General features: G+C 35.0%; 1 protein-coding gene across 1 annotated transcript in view; it reads left to right on the forward strand.

Moving 5' to 3' along the window:
• The window catches only part of PIK3R5 (phosphoinositide-3-kinase regulatory subunit 5), a 116,798-nt gene that overhangs the window by 1,161 nt on the left and 102,032 nt on the right, over positions 1–13,605 (forward strand). Inside the window, exon 2 of the mRNA XM_031965513.1 lies at positions 9,425–9,543. The gene's annotated coding sequence lies outside the window, so the exon portion shown is untranslated. The remainder of the gene's footprint in view (positions 1–9,424; positions 9,544–13,605) is intronic.

Raw genomic sequence — 13,605 nt, forward strand, 5'->3', positions numbered from 1 at the left:
GAAACTAATGATTCATTGAGACAGCAAGAATCAGTCAAGCAAAAACAAAAAATGGCAAACTGAAAACCATGAATTATCTACTTGCAAAACGACAGACTTGGAAAATAGATCTAGGAGAGATAATCTGAGGATTATTGGACTTTCTGAAAACTATGATGAAAAGAAGAGCCTAGATACTATTTTACAAGAAATCATCAAAGAGAACTGCCCAGATGTAATAGAATCAGAAGGTAAAATAGGCATTGAAAGAATTCATCGAACACCTTCTGAAAGAAACCCTAAAATAAAACCCCAAGGAATATTGTGGCCAAATTTCAGAACTATCAGATTAAGGAAAAAATTTTACAAGCAGCCAAAAAAAACAAAAAAACAATTTAAATACTGAGGTGCCACAATAAGGATCACCCAAGATCTGGCTGCCTCCACATTAAAGGACCGAAGGGCCTGGAATCTGATATTCCGAAAGGCAAAAGAACTTGGGATGCAGCCAAGAATAAACTACCCAGCTAAGCTGAGAAAAATGTTAGAAGACCTAAATGAACTTATGCAATAAAGTGAAAAAAACTAGGAGATCACCATGCACAGTAACAATGATGTTGTAATGATAATCAATTGGGAAAGGCTTCAATACAATGATCCAAGACAATCCTAAAGGACTCATGATGAAAAAGTTCCATTCACTTCCAGAGAAAAAACTGATGAACTCTGAATTCTGAAATATATGAAAATATGTGTTTCATGACTTCATATGTATGATTAATACCTTTTTATTTGTCTTCTCAGTGGGTGCAGGAGGGATGGAAGGGAGAAAGAGAGAATCTGGAAATAAAAATTTTAAAAGAAGAAAATGTTGAAAATAAATGAACAATAGATTAAAAAAAGAAGAAAGTGCGCATCTTCTGCCCCCCCCAAATCCACACAGAAGAAGAAAAGAAGCAGTTGAATGGTGGGGAGAGAAATCTTTGTATTAAATTTCTCTGTTACATGGTTTAGTATATAAGATATATAAATAATTAACACATATTTTTATCTACATATCTAGCTCTTTATCTAGAGATAAATAGAACTCAAAGTCATTCCCTGATAGATAAGTGACCAAAAGAAATTAAAAACTGTTCTCAAAAAGCTAATTGCAAACTATTAACAACCACATAAAAGAATGCTCCAAATCATCAATAAAAGAAAAATGCAAATCAATTAAACCCTGAATTTTATTTCATTCCCTGCAGATTGGCATAGATGACAAATTTGGAAAGAGTCAGTGCTAGGAGGGTTGTAAGAGCTGGCAATCAGTACAATAATTTTGGAAAGCAATTTTGAATTATGCAAATAAAGGGATTAAAATGCTTATACTGTTTGACCCAGAAATTCCTTTATTAGACTCAAACCTAATCAGAGCTTATTGATAGAAACAAAGACCTCATATGCAAAACATACTTATAACATTTTACTTTGTTATAGCAAAAAATTAAAAACAAATTCTCATTGTTTAGGGAATGGCTAAACAAACTGTGATATATGAATGTAACTGAATATTACTGACCTGTAAGAAATGATGAATATGATGAATATAGAGAAGAATGGAAAAATTTGCCTGAACTAGTGCACAGCAAAGTAAGCAGAGTGAAGAAAACAGTACATACAATATAATTTAATCATGTAAATATGTTGGAATCCTTACAAAGTGTTAAGTCATTAGAGTTGATAGAGACAATAACTATCTAATTTAGCATGGTTCAGTATGATTGATCTGATCCTAAGAGGAGATAGTATGGGCCAGAACTTGAAACAAGGTACTAAGTAGAACTGATGGAAACAATGCTTGTATTCACACCTTTAGAAAGCTCATATAAGCAAGAAGCTCTTAGGGCCAGAGAGCACTCTGGGAGGAAACCCATAATCCCACTCTCGGATCCCACAATCCCACTCTTGGAGAAGGAGCATAAATAGAGCTTCAGTGAGCCAGTCGAGTCAGTTCAGAGAGAAGCTTTCTCTCAGAGATGCAATCAGATTAACTTCATCTCACACTACTGTAATGGCTGGACTCCTGCACTTCCCCCACTGAGACCAAGGCTGATCTGAAAGGCTCTCCAGAAAGCTGCCCAGCCCCAGGCAAGGAGATAAGCGATTCATTCCAACTTTTACCTTGGTGCTGGCTGGAGACATTCGGAGTTGAGCTAGAGGAGTCAGATCCATTCCATTTTCCACCTTTGTACTAGCTGGAGGCTGAAGGACAAACTTTTGGATTTGGAAACATTTGGAGGGAGCTCTTGGAACCAAGCAGAAAGGCCACTAAGAAAACTAACCAGGCTCTTTTGGAGGAAGCAATAAAAGATCTGAACTTTTATCACCTCGCTGTGTTTTGAGGTGATTATTACTTTTAACTGAAACTAAGGCTGCCTCCAGAAAACCTCCCCAAGAAACTTGCTCCTAGAGAGAACCTTCATATTATATTTTAAAGAAGAGAACACCACATAAATGGAAAGCATAACAGCAAAAAGTATCATAGGTAATCCTTCAAAGGTATAAAGAACAAACATGGTTAGAAAAAAGAAATATAAGAAGATATCAATCCACCCTTTTCCAGACATGGAATGACTTCAGGTATTTTACATTGCACATATTTTCATATTCCTTCTTTGTTGTACCAGTCAATCGTGCTGACTTTTTCCTCTTTCTTTTTTTCTGGCATTAAAAATACTACTGAGATTTTCTGGGACAGGGAAGGGAAGGAATACTAGAGGAAAGTATGATGATTTAAAAAAAAAAGACATAATTAAAAATTTATCAAGAAACAAATTGCATTACAGGAAATTTTGAACACTGACTTATGCTGGACTGTCCAGGTATAATACTCTAGGCTGCCATGGCCTTACATACCAATCTTCGGGACATACCCAGATAAACATTGGAGATGAGCTGATTGGGAGGTGCAAACAGTCTGTCTTCATTCAGTCATCCTCTCAGTGGGGCTAGCAGGAAGTAGGTAAGCAGGAAGTTCTGCTTAGAGCTGTCTATTTATGCTTCCACTCTTCTGGGATTACCTTGTGTCCACCCACTCAACACTGCCATAGGTAGAGCCACAGAAGGGAGACTATGCAGTTAGTGCTACATACCAGTAGGAAATTCTGCAAGATGACATACCCCTCACTACCTCAAGAAACCTATTAGCAATTCCTTTGACTCCTGCAAGACACAACCTCTTGCCTCAGAGGCCAAGCCACTTTTTACCAAGTCGGCCCTGCCAAGCTGACGTGCATTGGCATATCTCGGAGAGAGGAATTCCCCTAACACTGATTGAATCCTGAAATAACAGTGTGACTCTGCCTAAGCAAAACGGTGAAGTAGAAGTGGCAAAAAAACTTGATATTTTCTGTTTCTTGTTCTAGGAGCGTTGCCAAAGAGGTATAAACATCTTATTTACCACCTGATGTTAAAACGAGGTAGAATTCAAGGTATTAGGATCTGGAAATTTCAGGAAGTTTCCTCTGTTAAAGTAGTCAGTACATTTCAGGAAGTTATCAAATATTGACATCACAGGGAAAAAAGTCCCACACTGACTTTGAAAACATCAGCCAGTTTCATGATGGAAGCACATTTTGGAACTATCCTGGGAGATCTTTGTTAAATCACAATCTTCTTCAGTCCTTACTTCCCCTCAATCTAATGGCTTACTATTTTCTTTTAAAGTGAGTTATCGGGAGAGGGAATAAGACTATTTATTGGCCAATCATAAGACAATATAGTATAATGGAAAGAACACTTGCTTTGGTACCTAAAAACCCTGGGTTCTATTTCTGGATCCACTACATATATATGAACTTGATCAAATCATTTGCTTGCCCTGAATTTCAATTTCTTCATTTGTAAAATAAGGAAATAGGACACAATTGAGAGTTCTTAAAAAGGAAAGCATTAATAGATTTTGGGGTGAGCCTGTGAACTGGATGAGAAAACAATTACATTTTATTTTAACTAACTTCTAATTGAAACCTATCATTTTCTTCAATTATTAATGTAGATAACAAATATTATTCTGAGAAGAGATCCATACATTTATAGACTTCAAAAGATGTCAGGCATCCATGACACAAAAAAGTTAAAAAGCTCATGTATCGGGTGACCTAAGGTCCCTTGTCAGCTCTACCATTGTTTGGTTTTAAGTATAATAAAGGTCAGGAAAAGTTGTTAAGGGATGAGTATATAATTCATTTCTTATGAAGCTTAGAAGCAGAATTAAGTATTTCAGACTTGTATAGTTGTGTAATGGGTATGTATTTGTTCATGGTATCCATTTCCCCACATTTTGGGAACCAAGGACATTTTTATTCATTAGAACAAATTCCCCTTGTACTGCACTTTCCAAAAACTGGACTTCACAGCACGGTAATAGTTCTCTCTCTGTTTGGGTAGGCATGTTTCCAAATCTGTATAATTTTTAAAAAGGGATACTCTTTTGGAGAGGGTGAGATAATGGATATGGGTGTGACTGGGGAAAATGGTAGTCTATTTGGACCATTTAGAGGAAGTAGGAATTATGTGCCATCAAGAATAAATATCCCAGTGAGTGGAGCAGTGGAGATGAATGAGTAGTGACTATATATAGCGAAAGGCTTCTCCTGGTTCCCAAGAAAAGTTGACAGCACCTCTTCTGTGTCAAGAGAAAAATTTTCTTTAGACTGAACCAGGACCCTAGAAAAAATGTTTGTCCTTCATTCTCAAATAGGATCATGACATCAAAAAGATGATGTCATGACATGCAAGTGAATTGAATTTAAGTGAGGGAGGTCTGTGCAAAGTCACCTGCCTCACTTTCCCCTTTGGGTCCAATGGTCAGATATAGATTAGGACAACTGGAGATGGCCCTGGATGCAGTGAGAAACCCTGGCCTTTTTGTCATTTTATTATATTTGCTTGCCCAATCCAAGAGCATTTAATATTTTTCCAGTTGGTTAGATCAGACTTAATTTGTGTGGAAAGTGTTTTGTAGTTTTGCTTATAAAGTTTCTAATTTTCCCTTGGCAGATAGATTCCTAAATATTTTATACAATCATTAGTTACTTTAAATGGAATTTCTCTTTGTAACTCCAACTGTTGGGTTTTGTTAGTGGTATATAAGAATACTGATGACTTATGTGGGTTTATTTTGTATCCAGCAACTTTGCTAAAAGTGTGGATTGTTTCTAATAATTTTTAGTAGAATCTCTGGAGTTCTCTAAATATACCATCATATCATCAGCAAAGAGTGATAATTTGGTTTCCTCATTGCCTATTCTTATTCCTTTAATCTCTTTCTCAACTCTTATTGCCAAAGCTAGCATTCTAATACAATATTAAATAGTAACAGTGATAGTGGGCAACCTTGTGTCACTCCTGATCTTATTGGGAATGGTTGCAGTTTGTCCCCATTACATATGATGCTTACTGCTGGTTTTAAATAGATGCTACTGATTATTTTAAGGAAAAGTGGAAACCCTGGCCTTTTTAAGCCAAGTTCTTCAACAGATCTCAGTTTGACTGAGGCCACATCTATTGAATGATTAAGGTAGATTAAGGTAGAAATTGAGGTAAACAATAGCCTCTTTCATCTAGTCAAGAGTCTTCTCCTCCCAGATTTATTTATTTATTTAGAGACAATGTACATTTGGACACAAATCTCCAGAATCAGGGAAGATTTCACATAGGGAGTAGCGAGTTAGATCTCAAAGGATAATACTTCAGCAGATAAAGATAAAGGTTGGAGAGAGGAATCCATAGAAGAAAATATGGACCAAAAGACTAGCTATGTGGATATAGACAGTGGTCTAGGTTTGCTGAAACATGAAACACTGAATAGAAGTACTGTGAAATAAACTTGAATAAGTCCACTATATTGTGAAGGACCTGGAATGCCAAAGCTAGGAATTTAAAATTAATTCAGTTTGTTTGCTATAGGTTGCTATAGCTTGCTTGGGATCCTCTAACTCCAGTAATAATAAAATGTAAATGGGAGAGATATTTAGGAGTATCCAGGCAAGGAAGTGAGAAATGTTAGGAGTCTGTAACAGAACCTGTAACAGAACAGACACTCCAAATATGGAGTGTCTGGAAATATCCTTATTATCCTTGTTAACGTTATCATCAACAATTCCCAAGGATTGATGACCATAAATTTCATCAAATTTAACAAACATTTATTATATGCAATTACTACATGCAAAGTAATGAGATTACAAAGATAATATAAATTAGTATTTATTGACAAAAATCTTATTTTCTAAAGGAAAATACAATTCTCTGTATGTATATCCCTTTTCCTCACTTGAAGGATGTACTCAATAAAGAATTCAAAAATCAAATGAAAGTTAGAAGAAAAAATAAAAATAAAAAACCATCCAAGAAAAAACAAGTAGATTATGAAAAAAAGTTAATTAGAAAAGTAGAGCCTCAAAGATTAAAATAATTTTAAAAAATTAAAATTGGGCAAGGGGAAGCCAATTAAGCTATAAGATGTTGGTGTTCTTTTTTCCAAGAACACAACCAGGTGATAAAAGAGTTCAGATCTTTTATTGTGTCCTTCAATATAGCCCGGTTAGCTCAGGCCTATCTCTCTGCTTGGTTCCAAGAGATCTTGCAGCTTTGTCCTTTATTGCCTCCAGCTCAACTCTGACCCCTGGCTTCTCAATCTCCAACTGAGGCGAGTAGGCTTCTGTATCTCCCAGAGTGCTCTGTCTCTGACCCCAGTAGATGTTCCCCAGAAAATTCTCTCAAGCTCTAAGAGCTTCCTGTATATATATGATATCCCAAAAGTTAACTCCGCCTTCTGGAGAGAGAGGGATTCTGGGTTATCTCCCAGAGTGCTCTCTAGCCCTAAGGGAGGCGTGAATATGGATATCTCTTTCTAAACCCTGAACTCTCCCAAACATGTGAACTCCATTGAGTACTTAGATACTTATGAGCTCTCTAAAGGTGTGAACATAAGCATCATTTCTATCAACTCAAATGGCTTAACAATTTGTAAAGATTCCAACAATAAGAGACCAAGAAATAACAAGCAAATTACAAAGAATGAAAAAATAGAACATAATGTGAAACACTTTATAGGAAAAATGACAGATTTGGGGAACATAACAAAAAGAGAAAATATAAGAATAATTGGACTGCCTGAAAGTTGGAGAAAAAGAACCTGGACATAATAATGCAAGAAATAATTCAAGAAAATTGTCCTGGAGTAATAGGACATGAGGAGAAAGAAGAGACAGAAAAAACCATTGATCACTATTTCAATTAAATCCTTTGTGGAAAACACATAACAATATTATTGCCAAATTTTGAAACCTCCACATCAAAGAGAAAATTTTGCAAAAATTAAGGAAAAAAACAATTCAAATATGCTGGAGTTACAATTAGAATTGTACAGACCTTATCAGCAGCCACAATAAAAGACCACAGGTTCTGGAATCATATGTACCAACAATAAAAGAATTAGGCCTACAGCCAAAAATATCATACCCAGCAAAATTATCTATAATATAGAATGAGAAAAAAAAATGGACAAATCAATGAACTTGTAGATTTTCAGGACTTTCTATCAATCAAACCCAAACTTAATAGAAAATTTAAATATAAGAGCCAATATCAAAGATCAGTTTCAAGGAACTCGACATGGGCAAACTGTTTACATTTTTTTTTGGAAGGGAAATATGCCATGTGTTTAAGACTGACATCAACAATAGGATAGATAAAAGAAAGACTGGGACAGAGTTAAGACATAAATAGTAATTATGTTATACAAATGAGGTGCAGAGGAAGAATAGACACAGAGACATTAGAGGGGGGAGGAGGGCTCCTAGTTCTGAAAATCTATTCATATTGGGAATGGGTTAAATAGGTAACAGTACATATATACCACGAAGGGTATAGCACCCTTCAAAATCTATAAAGGGGGGAAGGATGGGCAAATGGTCAAGCAAAGAGTAGGAAAGAAGAAAAATTCATGGGTGGGGTCAGTCTAAGTAATAGCAAGGTATGTTAAGAAGCAGAATTAAGCAGTCAGCAGGGATAGGAAAGATATATGTGTGGGTTACAGTTTGTGTGTTTATATGTGTTGTATATATATCTACATATGTATATATAAAATTATTTTTTAACTATAGCCTGCTTGGGGGAGATAGGTGGGGAATGAAAGGGGAGAGAAAAAGAGTAAAATAAAAAGGAATGAAGTACATAACAAAAGAACAATTTATAAGGAAGAAAAGGTGAACACACATGAATATAATTTCTTCTATTAATATGCATACTTTCTTGAACTGGTAATTTGTTATTATATATTTTGACTCTTCCCTAATGTTCTGCTGGGCACATGAAAAAATAACTAAAAAAATAAAACTAAAAAAAATTATTATTATAGAGAATTCATAGGTTTCTTCAAATACACACATAAAAAAGTTACAAATGCATATAACAGAGGGAATTTTCCAAGTATAGGTTGGATTAGATAGATACTGAGATCACTTTCAATTCTAAAATTTTGGAATTCTAATCCAGTTTCTGGAATATCTCATACTTTTTACTCCCAGGACTATAACTCTAGGACAGCACCTTATTGCCAACCAGAGGAGGCAACAGCTTCAGAAAAGAGTATCCTACTAAATTAATCTTTTTACCAATTCTTCAACATCCAGTTCAAATGTCGCCTCTTCCTTGAAGCCTGCTTAAATTAGAAATAATCTTTCCCTTACTAGATTTCCTCATATTGGATTTTATAATTCTCTTACTTTTCATAATGTCTTCTAGCTATGAATGTATAAGTTAACAGTCATCTTTTAGACTATAAGCTTCATAAGATCAATGTTTATGCATTAACTTTGATAGAGTCGGGAGGCTCTGGATTCTATCCACTTTGGTAACTTCCATAGTGCCTAGAATTGGCGTTGTTCATTGAATTTAGTGAACTGGATCATGTGTAGTTTTACTTTTTACTAATAAGTAAATTTTTTTTTAACAAATTCTACATTTTAAAAATTTGTAAAAAAAAGTAAATCAAGTTTTAAAGAGATGAACTGAAGTCTCCAAAGTTACACAGAAAATCCAAAACTAGAAGTCTCTCAGCAAAATCTATGTTTTTTCCATTAATTCATACTTCCTTTCAGTGTTATGCCTTATGTAGATTGGGATTTGACCTACCAGAGGAATGGAATTGGACATGACCCCTTGAAGGTTTCCTTTTTAGTTCTAAAATGCTATGAAATCAAAGGTTTGCTACTAACTTCATTATTTCCCATCACCTTCTGGCTCTGTCTCTTCAAATGGTACCTAGTAACTCCTTCAGGCCACAGCTCTTATCCCTGAAGGATGCCTCAAATTAACAGATTTTGAGGTGTTAAGGCCCTATAGGATCCTGTCGGGATAAAAAAAAGCTTCTCAGTAACTCTCTAACTTCTAGGGTTCTGCTGCCCCCTGCTGGATCAGCGTTTCGATGAACAGGTCTTTTCTGTTCTCCCAATAACAAGGCATAGAGAGATATGGAAGACAGACAGCTGACCCATGGAGGGAAAATGTATGGTAAGAAAAAAAATGATTAAGATATTATTTTTATTATAAAGAATAATATAAAATGTTTTAAGAAAAGGAAATGTAAACTATATTAAATATACCAAACTTCATTTTGGGAATTAAAGGAAAACCGAAGGGTGTGAAAAAAGAAAGGAAAAGGAAGATGTAAAAGACTTGGGACTAAGATGTTAAAGGAGAAAATATAAAGGGAGAAAAGACAAATACATGGAGGAGACAGAGATTGGCAACAGTTTGGGAGAGAAGTTGGTAGGGAAAGAAAGTGAGGAAAGATGGTAATAAGGGTTCAGGAATGACAATGAAAGTAAAAGAAATAGAAGCAGGTAAGTAAGATATGAGAGAGGGAGGGAGGGAAGGGGAGAGCGAGAGCGGGAAAGAGAGAGGGAGGAGTGGTGAAAGAGGGGGAAGGACAAAGGACCCTTTAGGATAAAAGCGGTATTGAGGGCGGGAGTTTTGGTGAGGCAATTGGGGTTAAATTACTTGCCTAGGGTCATACAGCTAGTGTTTGGTATCTGAGGCCACATTTGAATTCACATTCTCCTGACCTTAGGGCTAATACTCTATCCACTGTACCATCTAGCTGCCCCCTATTTCTTCTAAGTCTTATCTTGCCCTGAAGCTCTTTAACCATCTATGGCCAGTAGTTTTGTGGCATGTGTATGAGTCCAAGGAATATATCCTTGAGAGATTCTGCTGTTCACTTGGATTTCAGTCATGAAAGGAAACTTATCTTTTAACTCTGATTAAATGTTGGCAATTTACTTTTTAAAAATTTCTTATCGAGTTTTTATTATTAAAATGGGTGTAGGGCAGCTAGGTGGTACAGTGGATAGAGCATCAGCCCTGAAGTCAGGAGGACTTAAGTTCAAATCTGACCTCAGACACTCAGCACTTCCTAGCTGTGTGATCCTGGGCAAGTCACTTAACCCAATTGCCTCAGGGGGGAAAAAAGGTGTAAACTATCATTGTGAAACCAAATTTTTAGTTCTGAGTTTTAATTTTTTTATATTTTATTCTGCCCTCCAGTTAGATGTAAAACAATTTTTAACATTTGTTTTTTTTTTAACTTTGAGTTTCAGATTCTCTACTTTTCTCCTCCTCTTCCATTGAGAAGGCACATATGAAATTATGCAAACATTTCCATAAAAGTCATGTTGCAAAAGAAAATATAGATTCCCTCCCCTCCAAAAAAAAAAAAAAAAAACCTCAAAAAAAAAGGGAAAAAAGTATGCTTCAATCTATATTCAAACACAATTAGCTCTTTCTATGGAACAAATGTATATCATTTTTCATCATAAGTCCTTTAGAGGCTTGGATCATTGTATTGCTGAGATTGGCAAAGTCATTCACAGTTGCTCATCCCACAACATTACTATCACTTTGCATAATCTCATGAAAGTCTTTCCAGGTTTTCCTGAGAATATTCTGCTCATCATTTCTTACAGAACAATAGTATTCCCTAAATACTAGTCATATATCACAATTTATTCAACCATTCCTCAATTGGTGGATATCCTCTCAATTTCCAATTCTTTGCCTTGAGAAAAGAATTGCTACTATTGTTAGATCAAAGAGCATGCATAATTTTATCATCCTTTGGATGTAGTTCCAAATTGCTCTCCAGTGAGTCAGTTCCCAATTCTACCAACAACTCATTAATATCTCATTTTCCCACATTTCTTCCAACATTTGTCATTTTCCTCCTCTGCACATTAGTTAATCTAACAGGTACGAGGTAGTAGCTCATAACTGTTTTAATTTGCATTTCTCTAATCAACAATGAATTATAATATTTATATGGCTATAAATCATTCAAGTTCATTCAAATGAACTTGATTGATTCATTTGAAAACTTCATATTTTTTGATCATTTATCAATTAGAGAAATAGCTTTTATTTTTCATAAATTTGACTCATTTACCCTGTTCATTTGAAAAATGAGGCCTTCATCAGAGAAATTTGCTTCAAACTTCTTTCTTTTCCCCCCATCTATTCTATTCACTCTCCTTTCACCCTGTCCCTCCTCAAAAGTGTTTTGCTTTTGATTACCCTTCCCCCAATATACTTTCCTTTCTATCATCTTCCTTCCTTTTTGGATCCCCTCCCCCTTCTACTTTTCTGCAGGATGAAATAGATTCCTGTACCCAATTGAGTGAATATGTTATTTCCTCTTTGAGCCAAATCCGAAGTTTTGGAAATTTACAAGAAAATTGGGTTTGTTGGATTGTTCTATCATTTACTAGTATAACATTACTTTATTGTGGCCTCATCAATTAATCCATAAACATTTATTAAATGCCTAATATGTGTCAAATACTATGCTTGGTGCTAGAAATGCAAAAATTTTTAAAAAAGTTATTTCCCTCAAAAAGCTTACAATCTCCCTACACGGTTTTCTGTTTTGAGGATCTAGTGACGGACTGTTTATATTTGAACTTTGTTACTGTAAAGCACTATCTATATTTATATCTATATATACAGATTTATTATATATACATGTTTAGAAATTACAAGTATTAATAACTTTCAATTGCTCTTGCCAAACTTTCAGTGGAGTCTAAAAGAATCCACACTTATCTTGTAAAGATATTTCTCAGACATTTAAAGTCAGAAGAAATCTCAGAGACTATCTAGTTTATTGTCCTTATACAAATGAGGAAACTGACGCCCAAGACAATTATGACTTGCCTGAATAATACTGAACACTCTGGTTCTAATACCACTACTCTTTCCATTATACTACAATGGCTTATATTTCATTATTTTGATAACTCTAATTAATGTTATTAATACTTGGAAATGCCTTCCTTCCTTATATGTTTCTTTTCTACAACTTCCTATAAATTGTCAATAAGAATGACTAGTAAATAGAGGAGCCACCAATCAATTTGAGAAGTTCTCCAATAAATTTGATGGTGTGATGGGGCTTAGGATATTGTTTGGAAGCAACTGAGAGATGTTTCCTCAATGAATTTGAGTTTACCCACTAGTATAATATCATCATAGATTTCAGAAACCAAAGTTGTCTTCTGATAATTGACAGAAAATGTGTTCTTCTCTTTGTCTATTAAAGTGAAGTGGTTGCTTTCTCCAATGCTCTTCAGGTCTTCTTTACACTTTCCTCTGTGCTTTCTTTGACGCACAAGCAGTATATTGATTTGGGAGGAAATTGAAAAAATCTGTGGAAAAGAACAATTCCATTGGAATACTGGAATATTGCTCCAATGGTAACCCTAAATTGAGTTCCTTTTAATGGGAGGAACTGCTAATAGACTATGTAGGTGTTTTAAGTATTTCTCTATCTGATTATGGGCTTTTTATATCTTATACTTTTTCTGAGTGATAAATTAAAGTTGATTGGGAATATAATATGCATTTAATACCTTGAGCTCTTAATAGATGAAAAACCTTTTTTACTCACTTGGAGAAATTTAGGCATGGTTATTCCCCAATTATATTAGGAGATTTTTCTAAAGCAACTGTAAGAAGGAGGCAATGAGCCAAAGAAAGAAATAAGTTATATGATCAATTCCCATGAAAGGGTCCTGTCCATGTGAGCTCCTATTCTGGGAGGGCTCTGGGGCACAAGTTACACTTCCATTAAGGATTCCTTGAGATTGTTGTGGTGGTTATTTATTTTTATTTTTTGCTACTACCCATATAACTTTTTATAAGTTTTCCCTTATTCTCAGTACTTGACTGACCCATCTCTTTTTTCTTATCATGCAGTTCCTTGACATTTTTTATATTACTTCTTGATATGCAAGTTACTATTGCATGCTTCATTCCACTTACATCCATCATTGTTCTTGAATAATGGAAGAAAAACTCAATAGTCTCATTTTCTGTCACAAGTCCTTAAAGAAAAATGTTCCTCCAAAGGGATATATTGTACAAAATTTTTATGCCCAAGAAGAGTTAGATACAATTGATGAAGTTCAAAAACAAAGGCAAAATTTCATAGTCAATATTAGGTTTTTCAAAATTCATCTGGAAGAACAAAAGGTCAAGAATTTCAAGGGAATTAATGAAAAAAAAAAGCAAATGAGGGTG

The sequence above is a fragment of the Sarcophilus harrisii genome, chromosome 4 (assembly GCF_902635505.1).
Source record: "Sarcophilus harrisii chromosome 4, mSarHar1.11, whole genome shotgun sequence".
NCBI classification, from domain to species: Eukaryota; Metazoa; Chordata; class Mammalia; order Dasyuromorphia; family Dasyuridae; genus Sarcophilus; species Sarcophilus harrisii.